Genomic DNA, 16,953 nt, shown 5'->3' with positions numbered 1-16,953 from the left:
TCTTGCTCTAAGCGTCGATTCCATGTTTAACACAGTGATTCTTGTCATGATCTACCACAATAGTGTGCCTTACACACACTGCTGAAGCCTACGCTGTCACGTCCTCTGCATCATTTTAACTTCAATTGACTGATCCTTAAATCTCATCCTCATCAGGAAACTTGAGCCCTGCACATGTAAGGCTTGCCAAAGATACCGATTCAGGAAAACTGCAGGCTTGCAGTTTATTCTCTGCCAAATTAAGAATTATATATTCGTAAAAGGATTTAAAAAAATTAACAAGTCAAAGTGAGGATAGATCAGGAAAAGATTAGGAAAGAAGACATGTTTAAGGTAAGTCTTAAAGATAAAGAGATAGGGTGCCAGCCAGCTTGCAACCAGAGGACATTCTGAAAGTAGTGTGTATATCCTCTGATACTTACCATAACATACTTGCATAATGTAAGCAACGGGCAAACAAATAGCCCACCCAAATTCACTTACAATTATCTCAATGTGACATTTGTAGTCATCCTAGCTTCCCCGACACAACGACATTTCAGAATAAAATACACTGGTTCTGGGGGTTGATTTTGGTTGCCTACCTACCAAAGTAAGGAATACCTTAGGCACCTCTCCTGGGGAGAGAGGGCACAGCTATTGTTTGATTTCTGTTTCCGCGCATGGATCGCATATGTAAACCAGCTGTAAAATAGCACATGCGTGCGTCGTTTAACAAATGCTATGATGGATATTGACATTATACACTGCGATACAATTCAGGATTGGCCAGTGCGCTTCGGGTTTAATCAGTCAGAGAGTTCTGCGCATGTCAAAGGATCTGTCCACACAAAGCAGTTTACATAAAATGTTGCACACTGTCGCCTGCAAGTACACTTTGGCCAGAAAATGCCATCTTGACAAAAGAGCAGAGACCCTCGGATAAGTTGCCTCTGTGTACATGGTAGCACTTGCCCGCCACAGCGTTGTTAGGGGTAATCGCTGCTCGGCTCCCTGCCACAGAGTTTCTTTGTGTTCGCAAGAAGTATAAATGGCTTATATTTTAGACGGCGGAACAATAAAAATAAACTTGCTAACCGCTCGCTAACACATGTGGGGGGGAGGGGAGGGAGTGGCTCTGGCGCGAGAGGAAGCCATGGCTATTTAGCGGCATAAAGTGACTCATTGTGTTCGTCGAGGAATTCTGTAAGGCAAGCCCTGTGGGTTAGAATTGCATCTGTTACCTTTTGAGCCAGAACTCGGGCTATTCAGGAAAAAGAATCCCAGACTGAATTGTGCCTTATACTGAATGCATTGTTCTTTTTGCTAAGCTACTGCACGGAGATCAGAACCTGCCGTGAAACAAAACCCCCCCTCCGGTTCATGGAATAAATTCTACCTTAGATTTCATCCAGCTGAGCTTTGCCAAAGGTCACTGAGCTGCTCCGGTTCATTCAAACGCCGCAGCATCATTCATAAAATGTATTTTTGCTTTTGTGCGACAGGGGGATTTTTTTTGGCACTTTTTTCTTTTTTCTTTTTTTTTAACGCTTGTTTTTGAACGTTTGGATGTTATCCGCGCTTGCATTTCCGAGAGTTCTTAGCAGCCATAATGGACCATGTTGCTATGGTGTAAAAAGGCAGAACAATGTAATAATGGTTTCTCATGGTTCAGGCTTCCTGGAAACAAACGCTGTGCAAATTACTCGGCTTGGATTGTAACAATGGCGCTGGGCTGGTTGCAATTAGTTGATTTTAGTTAGAAAATATCTGTTTTTCCCCTCAACAAAATACAGAAGAATGCATTCATTGTGACTTGGAGTTCTGTTTTACATTTAATTTGTGTTTCTCGTTTGCATTTTAGGTCAGTTTCATGAATTCAAAAGCAACTAACAAGTGATTTCTGGGTGCTGGGGCTCATTTTCTTGTGTATTTGTAAGTATTTGTTACCATCATTTTCTACTTATTTGTTGTGCTCAATAATTTTAATTTGGGGATAGTATTTGGGGAGGCTTCTGCACCACGTTTCATTTCTAAATCATGCTGCAACCATTTGTAACTTAACTTGTGTGCATTTAAAATACAGAAGCAACGAAGAATGGCGCCTTCCCTTAATTACTAAGCAATCTGTGCAGGGAATCTATTGTATTCAGGGGAAATTATTAGAAGAATGCATCTGGGTGCGAAGGAAGGATCAAGCTGTGTCCCACTTACTAGCTCCTGCTGCTCAGAAGCCCCACAAGTAATTCAGCTTTAGATGGAGGCGTGGCTAGGCACTGGAAGGTCTGTCTTCTGCAGGCAGTCATTTTAATTCTGTCCTGGGTGAGCAGTGACAATGCGGCAAAGTTTGACGACCATTTGTGGTGTGTTTGCACACGTGGTGGTTACTTTTAGTGGGTAACTCATGGAATAACGAGGTTTGTACAGCACAGCATTGAGGTGGGTTTATTGATCTATGTATTGCTTTCTCAGTAATGTCATAAAATGAGACAACATCGAAATAATCAAGTAAAAATACAAATCTAAGCCAGGCTCTGAGTGAGAAAAGAAGACTTTTTTTTAGATAACTTGATTGTCGCCAGGTGTTCACCAAGGGTAAAGATGTTCTAACATGTTTCACATAACCTATTCTCTACTTTATGGACCTGGTCCCTAATTTACCTTGGAGGTTCAACGGGCGGTCCATTATTTAGGAGAGAGCAGAGAGCGCGTCCTGTTTGCTGTCGTGTCAGCACTGCACGTCACCTCTGCCATAGAATGCTCCATGCATGTCACATTGCTACAGTCCCACTGGACTTATACTGCTACATTTAGAATACCATTCTAGCCTAACATGGTAAGAAGAGAGATTGGAATTTTTGGGAGAGGACTTTGGAAAATGCATAATAACATGCCTTTCCCCCTGTCTGTCAGTGGTAGGTGGGCGTGTGAAGAATCGCCATCTGGCAAGGCTGAAAATCCCTGGATTTCTTGATTGATTTTTATTAGGGCATAAAATGATGCAGGTGATTCCTTCTCCAAAGGGGTAATCTGCTAACCAATACCCCCTTTGTCGCAACTCCATGCCAAGAGCATAGTGTACGTGTGCCCTGCTGCAGTAGCCTGATCCGCAGCACCCGCTCTGCTTGTGGTGCAAACAGGTTCAAAGGTCATAAGAGGCCCACTCGACCGCCACAGCGTCAGCAAAGTCACTGCAGCACAGGAGCAAAAGTTAACATATGCCCCCTGTTCCCAAACGACATGAGTGCGCTATGCCTGAGTTTAGGCATAGTACATAGTGCTACTTATGATCATGGCTCCCACATCCTAATTGATATCACACATGTGTCAGCTCCTGTGAATCAGCTCCTCCATGGAAGGGAATGTGTATTGCCATCAGACAGCCTGATACTGCCACATGGCATGACAGAAACCCGGAGGAGCCAGCCTCTGTTTGATTCTCTTTGTGAGGGCTGGTAGCCCCCTCCCCCAGAGGCATCTGCACAGCAGGCAGCTGACCTGGGCCCAGAAATCAAAAGAGCACACCCATTCAAGAGGGGTAGCCCAACACCCATGTGCTGCATGTTTAAAGGTCTTTCGTGTCAGTAGGAGGGAAGGGCAGGAGTAGGCTAGGCAGGAGTGCCCTGGACACTGGAAGAAGCCTTCCACACTCCTGTCTCCTCTACCTCCTCTAGATAAAGCAACAGGGCGATGTCCACTCCAGCAGGAGCTGGAATTGGTCCCATAAAGCAGGTTAGCTTTGGCCCAATCACATAAAGACTTGCACCATTAAAAGAAGGGTTTTGCGCCCCTTTTGCAGAATTCCCTCATTTCCTCAAGGATCTTTAAGGCAAAAGAGACCCTTTGGACATTCTCACCTGGACCCTGTTGCACTGTCCAAAGCACTCAGCCTGTGGTGAAGAAGCAGCCATACAAGACAAAAGGAAGCTCAGTCCCCTAACAACTCGAAGTGAACATTGGGAGTGACCAGTGCTGTGGACCAGGACAAATCACTCTGCAATGGATCATCTGACCTAGAAGAGCAGGCCCTGAATTGGAGTATCCTGCTCTCAAGAACTTTGTGAAGGCCTCACAGCAACGGGAGGTTCAGATCAGCCGAACCTCCCGGTTCTACCACACCCGAACCTCCCGGTTCTATCACACCAAACCGGTTCCTCTTTGTTCCTCGCGTCCTGAACAATAGGGACGGCACTGGTGCTGGTGTCTGCATTGCTCCAAATACCCAAACTATTGCATTGTATCTAAACCAGCTCAACACTACATTGTGTCCTAGTGAAGCACATCACCTGCCAGGCCTGAAGTGATTGCTCAAAGCTGGAACCCAACCCGAATCTCTGGAGGGTCACTCAACGTCTCTTAGTCGGGAGTTACAATCATGGCTTGGCCAAGCAAGCTCAAGAACCACCGCCTCATTGATAGCACATTGACGCACCGTAGTTCACTACTTCAACGACTGGCGCCCGACGACTCGAACTGCTGGAATGTCACTCGCTGACCTCTTCCAGTGGCTAAAGCCTTACTCATCCTGGCAACTGCAAAGCATTCTTGGGACTGTGCTGACCTGCATCATGTGAGCCGCCACTGTTCGACCGCACAGAGCATCTGCTTTCGACAGCACAGAGTATCTGCATTCGCCCCTACTCGACGCCCGCTTGCTGCCAGGGCCTCTACATTCCTACATCCCTGATCTGAGCCTGATCAGCTCACATCATCATTTGACATCGGGTTTAATGCGTCGGCCCACCTAGAACTGAATCCAGGTACTGTAACACAGAACTGCCCCCATGGTCCACTGGGAACCAAGAGACTCCTCTTTGTTATGGTAGTGTTTTACCTACCACCCCTGGAATTAGACTCATAGTGCTACTTTCTCCATTCTGTTGCATCTTCTCTTTTCCTTCCTTTATGGTGGGCTTTTGTATAGTAATCTCTTTCTGTTCTTCTTGTAAATGGTGTGTTTTATTAAAGTGTTTATATTTGTATAGAACCTTGATTGGACTGTGATACTGTGTTGTTTTGGGTCACTACTCGTTCACCGTCACACAACTTTAAAGAAAATAGCCTTCCCTCGGCCCATGTTACCACAAAAAGCAAAGGTGGTATATCCTTTGATTGTCCCTGTTTTACCTTTACGATTGTGTTGTGTTTTGGTTTGTAGAAGTGTGAGGGCTCAGTGGGCCATTTTAGCCCTACTCCTCATTGTGCTCCTGAGGAGCAGAATCCAATTCATCACAGTGCACCACACCAGTTTTCCACATTTCTAACACTCTATGACACAGAACCAGTGGATGTGGGGGGTGGGTGCCAAGACCCCTAGTCCAATGGAATTTCTTCATTTCTATATGGATCTCATCAAACATAACTATGTTTTACATCTGTGATTTACCTTATTTAAGACATTTAACTCATCTGAACGCTACCCACTATAAACATGTGCAAGGCAGTTTTTGCGGGGCATGGCCATCCAATTCACTCTGTGGTATATAGGAGAAACGGGGCGAGGGGTTACCAGCATACATATGGCACTTCCTACTGTGCTAATGGTGCTGTCAACAAAGAACTAAGAAACATTGGTTTCAATCATAGTAGAGGATTGCTCAGAGATACCACAAAATATCTCCATATCGTAGAGAAAGTATAACCAACCTTTTCATCTGTCTCATTCAAAATAAACTGAAACCAGTCCAGTGTCTCACTCCCCAAGCCTGTCAAAATAACTGCATGAGCTCAGATCACTATCCGATCAGAGCAGTTTAAAGATGATAAAACCATTTGAAAGGATCATACGACAGACAGGAGAAGACCATCGAATCCTGGAGGCATACAGCCCCTAGATCATATTAACCCTGCAAAGTACACACCTATATCTAAATTGCTGAACCGACTGAAACTATGACAATGTGCAGTTAATGAACATCTTTGTGATTTTACTAAATGTAATTCGCGTAACAGTATACTAAGGCGATTTTATGATCATCCAGGAAACAGACTGAATCCACCTTTTCTTAAGGCAGAACCTCAGATTAAAGGTAGACAAAGGAAGAGTGGTTCCACCGTGTCTTCTGGGACTCTTCATTGTCCTGGGCACTTTCATTTATGAAATTCTGATGCATCAGCTGTGCCAGGGCATCGAATTTTCTGCAATTAACTGGATCACCCCATCCTCATAAAGTACAATTAGTGTTGGCATCTCTAGCTTCCTGCCCCTCCTCATCTCAGTGACCACATCTCTCCTGCTCTGCACTCCCTCAAATGGCTTCTAGTGAATTTCAAATCCTCCTCCATCATTTATGCAGATTTCTAAAGCCTTAGATGGCGCTTGTTTTAGAAATAACTCTGCCACTATCTGCCCATTCAACCTCTTCATTGCACCAACATGAATTGAACTCCTTGAACCTTACGGGGGCAGATAAAATACACACTTGAGACTGCCTTGTTTGACCCTGATGAGAGCTGCTGATTTTAGGAGATTAATCAGTGGTAGGTGCTTCAATGTTTTAATCATAAGGGATACACTGTGGCACCGGAACATAGGTTTTGTGGAAAACAAATGCGAATGTGAAGTAGAAGGTGTTGAAGGTGTAACCCACTTCCTACTAACCTATGCATAGTATGTAGACCCCAGAAAATAGCACATCACACAACAACCCCTCACATATGGAATAGAACCATTTAGAGCAATGTATTTAATCCTAAAGCCTCAGTACAACCGCCTTATGTATGAGGTGCCCTTACTTATAGTTTACTTATTAGTTACTTATTAGATTATTTAAAGTTAGGTACTAAGCTATTACCGTCCCAGAAAACTATTAATGATGCTGAGATGTTGTCTGATACAAGTAATACAATTTAAGGATTGATTTATGAGGTATCTTTAAATGCTCAACGTTTTGTAATTTGAGTAAATGATTGTGTATTGATATAATGAATGTATTCATGTCTTGAAATTTAATGGTGAACATGAATGAACGTTGTTGCTCTAGTACATGTTAACGCACGTGCAGTGCCAAATTAAAATTGTAACCAGGGCTAACAGACAATTTATTTGACCAAAATGTACTTGCATCCCTGATGAGAACGACTTATTTTCTCTATACCCCTCAGCACACCTTAAACATGCACTGCACGATTATAATGGACATTTAGGGCGCGCAGGTCTTCTGAGTAAATTGTGCCCGTGCGATCAGACGTATACCTTACCAAGGTGCAATTGGAGGGGTGGGTATTTGTAAATCTGTAGGATGTGATGAACAAAAGATACACAGAGTTTATACCCCAACAATGTTTTCAATGACGCAAGCGAGTAGGAGGGGCATAGATTTAAAATCAAGATCTGCTTGAATTCATAAGTGCAGTGAATAGAGTCCATGGATGGCTTCTTTCCTTATTTGAAAATTATTGGTGGCTGTTATTTTATTTGTTGATTGCATAGTTAATTTATGTGCGAATGGGCATAACTAAAAAAACATCCAGATTGTGAGACTTTAAGTCCCTTTGCCCTTAAATAAAATAAATGTGTTGGTCAGCAACAAACTAGTGTGGGCTCGGGATACTTGTATTCGGTGTGGATTGCACATATTGCATCCTTTTTAATGTGCTGCTTCCTACTGGAGCACATCGAGAGCTACATGTCTGAGTTTCTTCCTTTAACTTCTGGTTTTGAAAAAAAAGCCTTAAAAAAAATATGCTAACTAGGCCGACCTGCTCGCTAATCGCCACAAAGCGCAGCAGGAAGGTCCCAAAAACAGGAGCATAAACAAAGAAAAAACATGTACTCATTGTGCCATCTTGGACCTCCTCACTCATATACAGTGATATTGTCAAGTGCCTTAAGGACAACATACTGTAATTTACATATTATAATGAAAATGTGTCAACTCTCTTGTAGCTCTGGCAACTGATAGGGCTATTGGCAGAGTTTCTCATCAGCATTCTGTTTCTCGTTTTTTTTAACCTAAATTCTGCGAACATTTCTTGACACTTGTGCATTTGTTTCACAGGTTTAATATACAGCATGAAGATGGGGCCTGAGCTTAAGCTAGGCATTCCATAGGCGCTCGTGGCTTGCCTTCAGAGTATGGTTTGCTAAATACTTGGCACCTGCTTGAGGAACAGGTGCATATACATGGCTTCTGCGTTTGCTTGCTGCGCGGACGCGCTTTTGTAACTTATGTTTTTAGGTAGGATTTTTTTTCATCACAATACAGTGAGAGAGTTATGGGCAATCTCTGGTGTACCCCTGATTTTGCAACAAACACTGATTTATTGCAGTTGCCTTTCAATAGATATGACATATATTCAAAATGAAAGATTGTGCACATTATACGCAAAACAGAAATCAAATCCTTCTTTTAACAAGGAATATGGGAATACAACATTTATAATGTAAATAACTCATCCCTTGCAGCAATTAAATACTAGCCAAACGTTTTAATGCAAGAAGAGATGTCACTCTGGAAGTACAGGCTGTTTAGGCAAGGGGCCTGCACAGCCTTGGAGGGGATACCAAAATGCAGTCAAGCATGAGGAGGCCGAGCCTGCCAAGATGGCTGCTTCATTTCAGCATCACCCCAAACCTGAAATGAATGGTGACAGAATGTTGCGGCTCGCACAATCGATTTTCATTGGTTGCCAAGAAATGTGCTCCCCCCTTAAACTACTGCACTTGATCTCTATTGCTCGGATGCGAGAATCTCTATTCACATCGCCTGCAGGACGATTGCTTCTTTGAGGGGGATAGCTCAGGGGAAACGCATTTGTCTTGGAAGCGAAACAACACAGTGCAACACAGGTTTGAATACTGATCCTGCGCTTAGAAACCAATCTCTGGTATTAAACGCGTTAATAAAGTGCAATTATAATAATAATAATATTACTCCGGCCCCCAATCCACAATAGGTACAAAAAACAGAGAATATCTGCTCACCTTCACAATTATTCTTCTTTCTCCCCCCCCCCCCACCCCATCTACTATGCTTGTGGCCACTGGGATTCCGATCACATTGCCCTGCTTAAATGCTGTTGGCATAACAGATATTAAAATCCCTTAACCCCAGTGAACATCTTATCTTGACTTGGCAGTCACCAGGAAACATGAAGACATGCCCATTTTATTGTTTTCTTCCACCACAAACCCATTGGTTGGTTCCAAGAATACCACACTAGTGACCCTTATTATTCACTGCCCTTTTCCATAATCATTCCTATTCCTGCTCTCTCCATGTTGCTTTGGGGATCTTCTACAAACTCCCTTTTCACCCCAATATACCCACCATTAGTGCATTGTAGTCCACTCTCCCTACTACACAATAATCTTCAGGTTCTCTTTATTCACATGTAATTGGTAAAGAACTGCAAACCACAGCACATAAAATGAAAACATCTGTCTGAACTGCAAACTATGAGTGACACTTACTCCACAATGTGATTGTGGTGATGATAACTGGCACAATGTAACACAGTATTTCCATTTACAATTACACAGCAACAAAACAAATGGCTCTTTATAATTTACACAGCTCTATTGTAAAATCTCTCAATTCCCTTTCTATTGATACCGATGGGTGCTTTGGATGCTTATCTCATCTCAAGTTTGCAGCCATGCTACTTCTTTCCTGTGCATTGGATTGTAACCCTTATTACATTCTACCCATATAAATGGGGAAAGGACCAAAAGGAGTCCACATTGCTGCACTGGTCTGGTTTATGGGACGAATCATGGGTATTTGTCCCTTTTCGCCAGTGGGGAGCCACCCTCTTTGAGGCTAGGGAGGTGAGCCCACTCTGCAAGACTCTGCCTATCGGTATGAGCAAGTGGGACTCCCATTCCGATGAGGAATTCCCTAGACCCAATATCATATCTGCATATATGGGAATGCCTGCAGTGAAGATCAATCTGTCTTTCTTATGTTTGACTTCAGGCAACGATGGAACAAAACAGCCATAGCAAGAAAAAGGAGATGTCTCTTTAATAAGAGACGTCTACATAACTGGATTGAGTATTTCTTGTGAGGAGAGAGTATATGGTAGGCTGGGGAACCCACCCTGAGGTGATTACGCCGTGGAGAGGTGAAGCAGAATGGAGTCACAGAGCTCAAGACTTTTGGGAAACCGACGAATGCTAGAGATTCAACCAATCCTGTAACAGGAAAAGTGTTATCCGAACAGGAAGATAAGATCCGTGCAAGGTGGTGGCTTGCCCATGGCTACTTTATGTTGGGTGTGACATCCAACTAACAATCCAGAGACCATATGAGAATTCAGCACTGCCAGGTCCCTGTCGCCCATGTACGTAGATGACACTCTACATCGGAGGAGCCATGACCTCTACACGGGCAAAGGCAGCCACAGTGAAGAGCAACTGAGAAGCTGAATACACCATTGCGTGCCAAGCCCAGCAAGGTTCTTCTGCGTTGGAAAAGGTACCAGAGAAAATGGGAGAGACAGGAGGCTGCCGATACAACCTATTGGAAAATAGGTACCTCTCAAAATCACAAGAATTAAAGTCGAATATTAAATGAGCAGAATTGCAGATATCTGAAACCAAAACAGAGCCTGATGAAGAATGCTATTTGGGAAATAGGTAAAAAGTGGAAGTGAATACCTTGGGAGGAAGGGAGAAGCCCGCAGGTACTGAGACTTGAAGAGAGGGGCAATCACATGGCAAATAAGTATAACAAGTATTGTGAAATCAGACTGTCAAGGGAACAGATTCATAAAATAGAGAATCCAATACCAAGAACACAGGAGAGGGGGTCTCCTAGTTTGGATAAGGTCATACAAAACCTAGGGAATGTTAACACTCAAGAATTTAAGAGTTATAAAAGTAAAGATCAGAGTGTGAGACAGTATTTTAAGGAAAAGTGACATAAAGCTTGTAGAAAAGAGAATGCAGAGCCCCCAAGTATATGGGAAGAGCTACATGAGCTCATGAAGGAACCCTCAAGAGACTATTAGTGAAGATAACTTAAAGAAACCTATATTCTAAAGAGAGACATGTGTGTATCAATAACCATTGATTTATGTATTTGGAATTTAAATGTAAATGAACATGAATCTTATTCTCAATATTGTATCAGAATTGGACAATCTGGACTGTGTATGTCAGGAATACACCACAATTTCTTAATTCTTTTTGACAATTGTAAATAAATAACTGATTTCAAGAACACGCAACATCATTTCTATAATTAACATATTGGAACGTAAATAAAATAACGTGATGGTTTGTTAAAATAACTATGCTAAACTTGGACTGGAAGTTTTCCTTCAGTATTGATAGGTGTGCAGGGGACTGGAGTTCCCATAAAATATGGGTATTCTGTTCTGTTTATTGACATCGTTCTGGCTTTCGATACCAGAGTCAGTTTATTCTCCCCCGCACCCTTTACACTCATTAAATACAATTGAGCCATTGGAGCTCCGAATTATTGAACAAAAAAAACCAGTGTATTGAAATAACGGTGTGCTTTATCTCATTGCTAGTTCACTACTCTGTTTGAGCGATGCAATATAGAAATTGTCTTTATAAAAAAGTATATAGTGCCATAAAGTTCTGCTAACAGTTTATTGAAATCTGAATATTGCTGGGACTACTGCTTCACTGGGTGACAGTATTGCAATTACACATTAGCAGTGGTGCTATGACATTACTTCCAGGAGTAAATATTACCAAGGTAAATACCACTTGGGTACAATAAAACAGCCTGTGCACCACTAGTCTCCAGCAGAAGGACAAATATTACCAGGTGTAAATACTACCAGGGTGTTTTAATGCTGATGGTAAAAATACAGGATGTCTGTATTTTCTATTTCTGTAATGGAGATTTTTAATGAGGCCGGCATTAATTGACACTTACCGCCTGCAATATGCATACTTCCTATTGTGTAATTAGGTCATCTGTGTGTGTCCTTGTGTAATACAAATATTAATTAAAAAATTATTCTGTGCCAATATCCCTGTCTGTATACAACGTAGGACTTGGTTTGGAGGCTGATTTCAAATATACATTTCAAAATTGTATTCTCTCAAACACACCAGATCTTCCTTCTTGGTGTTTGCAATCTTTTTGGGAGCTTTTATGGGGGACACCTAGTTCTTGCACGCTTGAGAAATAATTCGGCCAATGCTTTTATTTTAGCTTCCACACATGTTAAGTATATAACATTTTTAGATAGGCCTGAAACTGCTCTCCAGAGCTTTGATTTGATTTGAATTATTTTCCTATACCAGATATTATAAACAACCCCAAATTTTAGCCCATGGATATTTTTGCAATTATTTCTGCTCGAAAAGCACTAATAAGTGGTTCCAAAGTTAGCCTCTGTGTAAACGGATTTAAGTCACTTAAGACAGCAAACAATGCCATTGGGGACACATATCGACTTTAAAAGGTTTATAGGAAAATATTCTCTGTCAATGGCTGAAGACATAAGGAAAAATCTGCCCTTGCAATGGATATTGGAATTGAACCAATCATGTTTCAGTGAAGCCCTAAAAATAAAAGGCTTCCATCATGGCCTCCATAATTAGCAGACCCTGGATCCTCTAATGCTCCCTGGGGTCAGGGATCTTCCCACCATCAAATCCATGAGCTGCCAGGGCCAAACTGGTTTGTCTGATCTTTTATCACAACCTAATCTCTAATACATGTTATGACCAGGTTTTCAGAAATGCAAACGGACAGCTTGCATTTATTGAGAGGCATGCACTATGCTATTATCTTCCCACATCTCCCTATGCTTCCCCACCTCCCATCTTGGTCGTAACAATCTGAGGAGTCTAGTAGGTATTTTCACAGATGTCCCAGGAAACACTCTGAATGTTTGAGACAGTTCAAGGTTTTTATTTTATTTGTGGGGCCTAATGCCATCCCTCTCTCTCCCATCTTCCCACATACCTCCTCCCTAACCCAGGTGTCAGTAACCCCTGGTAAAGTCTGCCATCCACACGGTGGGAGTGCGCTTGCCTGTTTTTTTTTAATTTTAAAAAGAAATTGAATGATGGTAGATGAACCTCCGGAAAATGTGTGGGGCTAATCTGCACACATTTTCCTATGCTCCCTGCATGACATATCCGTAGACCTATGGACTCTGGGTGAACACAGCCTACAGGTGCCGCACCCCTGTGATATTTAGTTGGAATTCGACAGCAAAAAGTACATGAAGGCATCTCAGAAGGGGGAGGGAAAAACCTTCCTCCTGCCATGGTCAGCCGAATTAATTAACAAAGTCTCCATGGATCCGCCCTGTCCTTTTGTGTAAGTACTGCAGATGGTGGCATCAATTAACATAATTAACATACTAATAGAGTATACTTAAGAAGCCCATACGCGGCCTGTTTGCAGAGTTTAACAAAGAAGACAGAAAAACCCAACAACCTTTTATATGAACTGTGGCAACCTGAAGCCAGCCCAAGGGCAGTGACCTGACATGTCTGGGACTATGTGTTTACAGTAAGAAACCCCTGCATGGGGGGCCCCATTCTCAAGGTACGAGTATGTGGATTGATGAAGATAGAAAGTCTGTTCTCTCCGCAGCTTCAAAGGATACCTGCTACTTTAATCAGGAACCACAGAGAGCTCCATTAACTAGAGAGACCCTTTGATCCACAACAGACAGGAAGATGGATGGGACTTAGTATTACATGTTTTCACCCCTTTACATTTTCTGTTGCAAAGCACTCCGGTTATGACCTCATGCATATAGGAGATGTTGGTGGGGACCCACGATTGGTTCATTAAGGTAGGCTTAGCCTACACCAATCATGTTAGCCCATTTGACTTTAAAAGGGGGCTGATCTCCTCTTTGGGCAAAATGACCAAATGGTGCAGACTGAAATTTAGAACCAAACAAAAAATTTTAGCAGAGTAACATAAATAACATTCATAAAAGCAAAATACATGGTTTCCTAAAAAGCAGTTCCACATTTGTGATGTATACATTTGAGTGTCCAAACAATCTAGAATTCAACGGCAGCAGTATAGGAACATTGAGAATACAGATCACTGAATAACAGAGAAGAAATGAAGAATCATGATGTACTATATCCATTTGCACAACATGATACAATTGCAAACTGAGATTGCAGAGCAACACAATACTCTTAGAGGAGGTGATAGGGTGAAGTTGTTATGTATATTGGCGGTCAATGCCATTCTTGAACTTGATCCCAAAAGCTTTTATGGTATACGATTTATGCAACAACCTAATTTTGTATCTAGGACATTTCTGCAATTTATTTTATTAGACCATAAAGAGGAGAGTTGGCATATACCACATAACAAAAGAAATGCAAAGACCTCTAGAAACAAAGATATTTATTTCAAAACAATAAACATAAATAAATCGTGGTTTGGTTTGGAATATCGATAACCAATGGAATACAAAGACATAATGGGAATATATTTTGGGATGAAAGAATAATTGGATAATTAAATATTGATGAATAAAAACAACAGAAACATTTGAGTAAACAATGACCTTTGTTTAGTGAGTGCAGTTCAGAAAATCGAATGAACACCTATCTGAAATTATTGGCATTGTAAAAACAATGGAAAGGACATTAATTGTATTAGACAGAAGTAGAGGAACACCTTCAATACAAATCTAATTCCACCACCTCAGAAAAAGAAAAACAATGTGAATAGTTTACTTTGCCTATAATTTCCATAATAACTCGCTTGCACATGAGTAGATACAAGAATCTAATTTCCCTGTTTGCACATCACAGTTGAATTATTTATAATATAGATCAAATGCCCTTACCTGCTTGAGGCATTATTGCACCAGCACATTTGTCGTAGAAAGATATTCATAAACACAAAAGTGCTTCGCTCGGAGTATGGTTGGGTACATGGGGGATAGGAGTGGTTGTGTGGCAAATTGAGAATCAACTTGTAAATGTAACATTCATTTGAGATACAGATTTGAAGTTAGGTGAAGGGGTGTTTAGTTTGGTCATATTTAGTTTTGGCTCATAGAGGTGGTGCTTACGACCATATGAAACCCTAAACTATTAATAAGGTAAGTCTATGTGGGTGTCACACTTTTCTCTGACATTTAAGGGGCATAAATATGTATATGCCAGTAGCATGGCCATTGGCTCATTTTCTGTTTTCTCAATTCTTGTCACATTAAGGTAATTTAAAATAGGTCAATAAAATGTTGTATGCAAATAATTATACGGTGCAACAAAAGATGCAGGAACCTGTGAACGTTGCACATACCACTGCTATTGTACCAAATGCAATAAGGATGTCTATCCTCTGAAATGAAATCAAATTAAATGAAATGAAATTATATTTTATTTATATCGCGCTCATACACAAATGCTTCCGAGTGCAACTAGGCAAAGGAAGGGGAAACAAAAACAACGATCTTATTAGGCCCAATGACATTAAGAACGTGCAAGTGCATGGAAAAGGGAAAAGGGGAAAGTGCACGGGGGGAGTGGAAAGTGCGTAAACAGAGGAGGGAAAAGAATAAATATTAAGTAAAATAAATAAGTAAATAAAGGCGATAAGCAGTGGTAGTGCAGCCAGCAAGTGGCAAGTGCTAGATTAGTCAGATAGGGCATATCTGATAAGTGCAGAAAAAAAGTGGGGGGCGGCCTGTATGGGTACAGATACAGACTCCAGTGCAAGGGGTGGCCAGGAGGCAGTGCAGGAGGGTGGCAGGGTGAGCAGGTACCTGAGCCCAATCGACAGAGTGTCTCCAGGTGCATGGTGCCAAAAGAGAAAAACAGATCAGCAGGGGAGAGGAGAGGCAAAGGCGGAGGCGAAGAGGAAGGTCTTGAGGTGCTTTCCGGAACCGGAGATGGTTCTCCACAAGTTTCAAGGTTGCCGGGAAGCTGTTCCAAAGGGATGCCCCAGCCGAAGGAAGAGATCGACTCCCAGCTCGTTTCTTTGAAAAACGACTGACGCTGATGGAGTTAGAAGTAGAGGATCGAAGGGCTCGAGGGGGGAGGTATTTACGGAGGGATAGTTGAAGGTATTTTGGACCCAGGCCCCAGAAAGCCTTGTGGACAATGCAGAGGGGTTTGAATTTAATCCTTGCATCCCCTGGGAGCCAGGGAAGGGATTTCGGAGCTGGAGAGATACGATCCCAGCGCTTGAGGCCAAGGACAAGTCTTGCAGTCCTGTTCTGGATTAGTTGTAAAGTGCGGAGAGTGGAGGCAGGTAAATTTGGAAAAAGGCTGTTACAGTAGTCCCACCTAGAGAGAACCAGAGCTTGGGAGACTATGATCTTCTGGGGGAGGGAGAGAAAAGGCAGAGTACCTCTAAGGAGGTGCAATAAAAAGTTTGACATTTTTGAGACGTCAGAGATGTGTGTGGAGAAGGAAAGTGTGGAGTCAAAGATGACCCTGAGGTTCTTACCCTCGCAGGTAGGGTAGGAGGAGGGCCAAGGTTTGCCGGCCAGAGAGTGAGGGGAAAGGATGGTGAGGGTCTACCAATGAGGAGGATCTCAGTCTTGTTGGCATTTAGACAAAGATCATTGGCAGCACACCAATTTTGAATGACGATTAGGCAATCAGAGATGAGGGAAGGAGAGTAGGTGGCTGAAGGAAGCCTGAAAATAAGTTGGGTGTCATCAGCATAGACCTGGAAGTTTGAGCAGAAAAAGGAAATGCAGTCGGTGAGATTTGCCAGGTATTGGTTGAAAAGCCAGGGCGAGAGGTTAGACCCCTGGGGAACACCACAGGTAGAGAGGGAGATGGCAGATAGGAAGGACCCAAGTTGTACATGGGAGGGTCGATCAGAAAGGAAAGAGGTCAGCCAGGCTAGAGTCTGATTGGTGATACCGAGGTTGTCACAGAGATGATTGAGCAGGGTGATATGGATGACTGTGTCAAAAGTGGAGGAGAGATCAAGTAGGATAAGGACAGAGGGAATGTTAGAGTCAAGGTTGAAGAGCAGGTCTATGTGCTCATAATGAGGATAATGGACATAATTTACCATATCTTTTATTAGTCTC

The 16,953-nt window shown here is 42.3% G+C and overlaps 1 protein-coding gene across 17 annotated transcripts in view; it reads left to right on the top strand.

The window, feature by feature from the left end:
- SOX6 (SRY-box transcription factor 6) overlaps nt 1-16,953 on the top strand; it is a 1,055,545-nt gene that overhangs the window by 173,914 nt on the left and 864,678 nt on the right. For 16 of the 17 annotated variants that reach the window (XM_069623758.1, XM_069623756.1, XM_069623746.1 and 13 more), the window contains exon 2: nt 1,844-1,914. The exons of the other annotated variant lie outside the window; for it this stretch is intronic. The gene's annotated coding sequence lies outside the window, so the exon portion shown is untranslated. The remainder of the gene's footprint in view (nt 1-1,843; nt 1,915-16,953) is intronic. 17 annotated transcript variants of the gene reach the window in all.

This window comes from Ambystoma mexicanum, chromosome 11 (genome assembly GCF_040938575.1).
Source record: "Ambystoma mexicanum isolate Mex_15411 chromosome 11, UKY_AmexF1_1, whole genome shotgun sequence".
Lineage (NCBI taxonomy): Eukaryota > Metazoa > Chordata > Amphibia > Caudata > Ambystomatidae > Ambystoma > Ambystoma mexicanum.
Note: the sequence above shows the minus strand (reverse complement) of the source record. Positions and strands in the feature narration are given on the sequence as shown.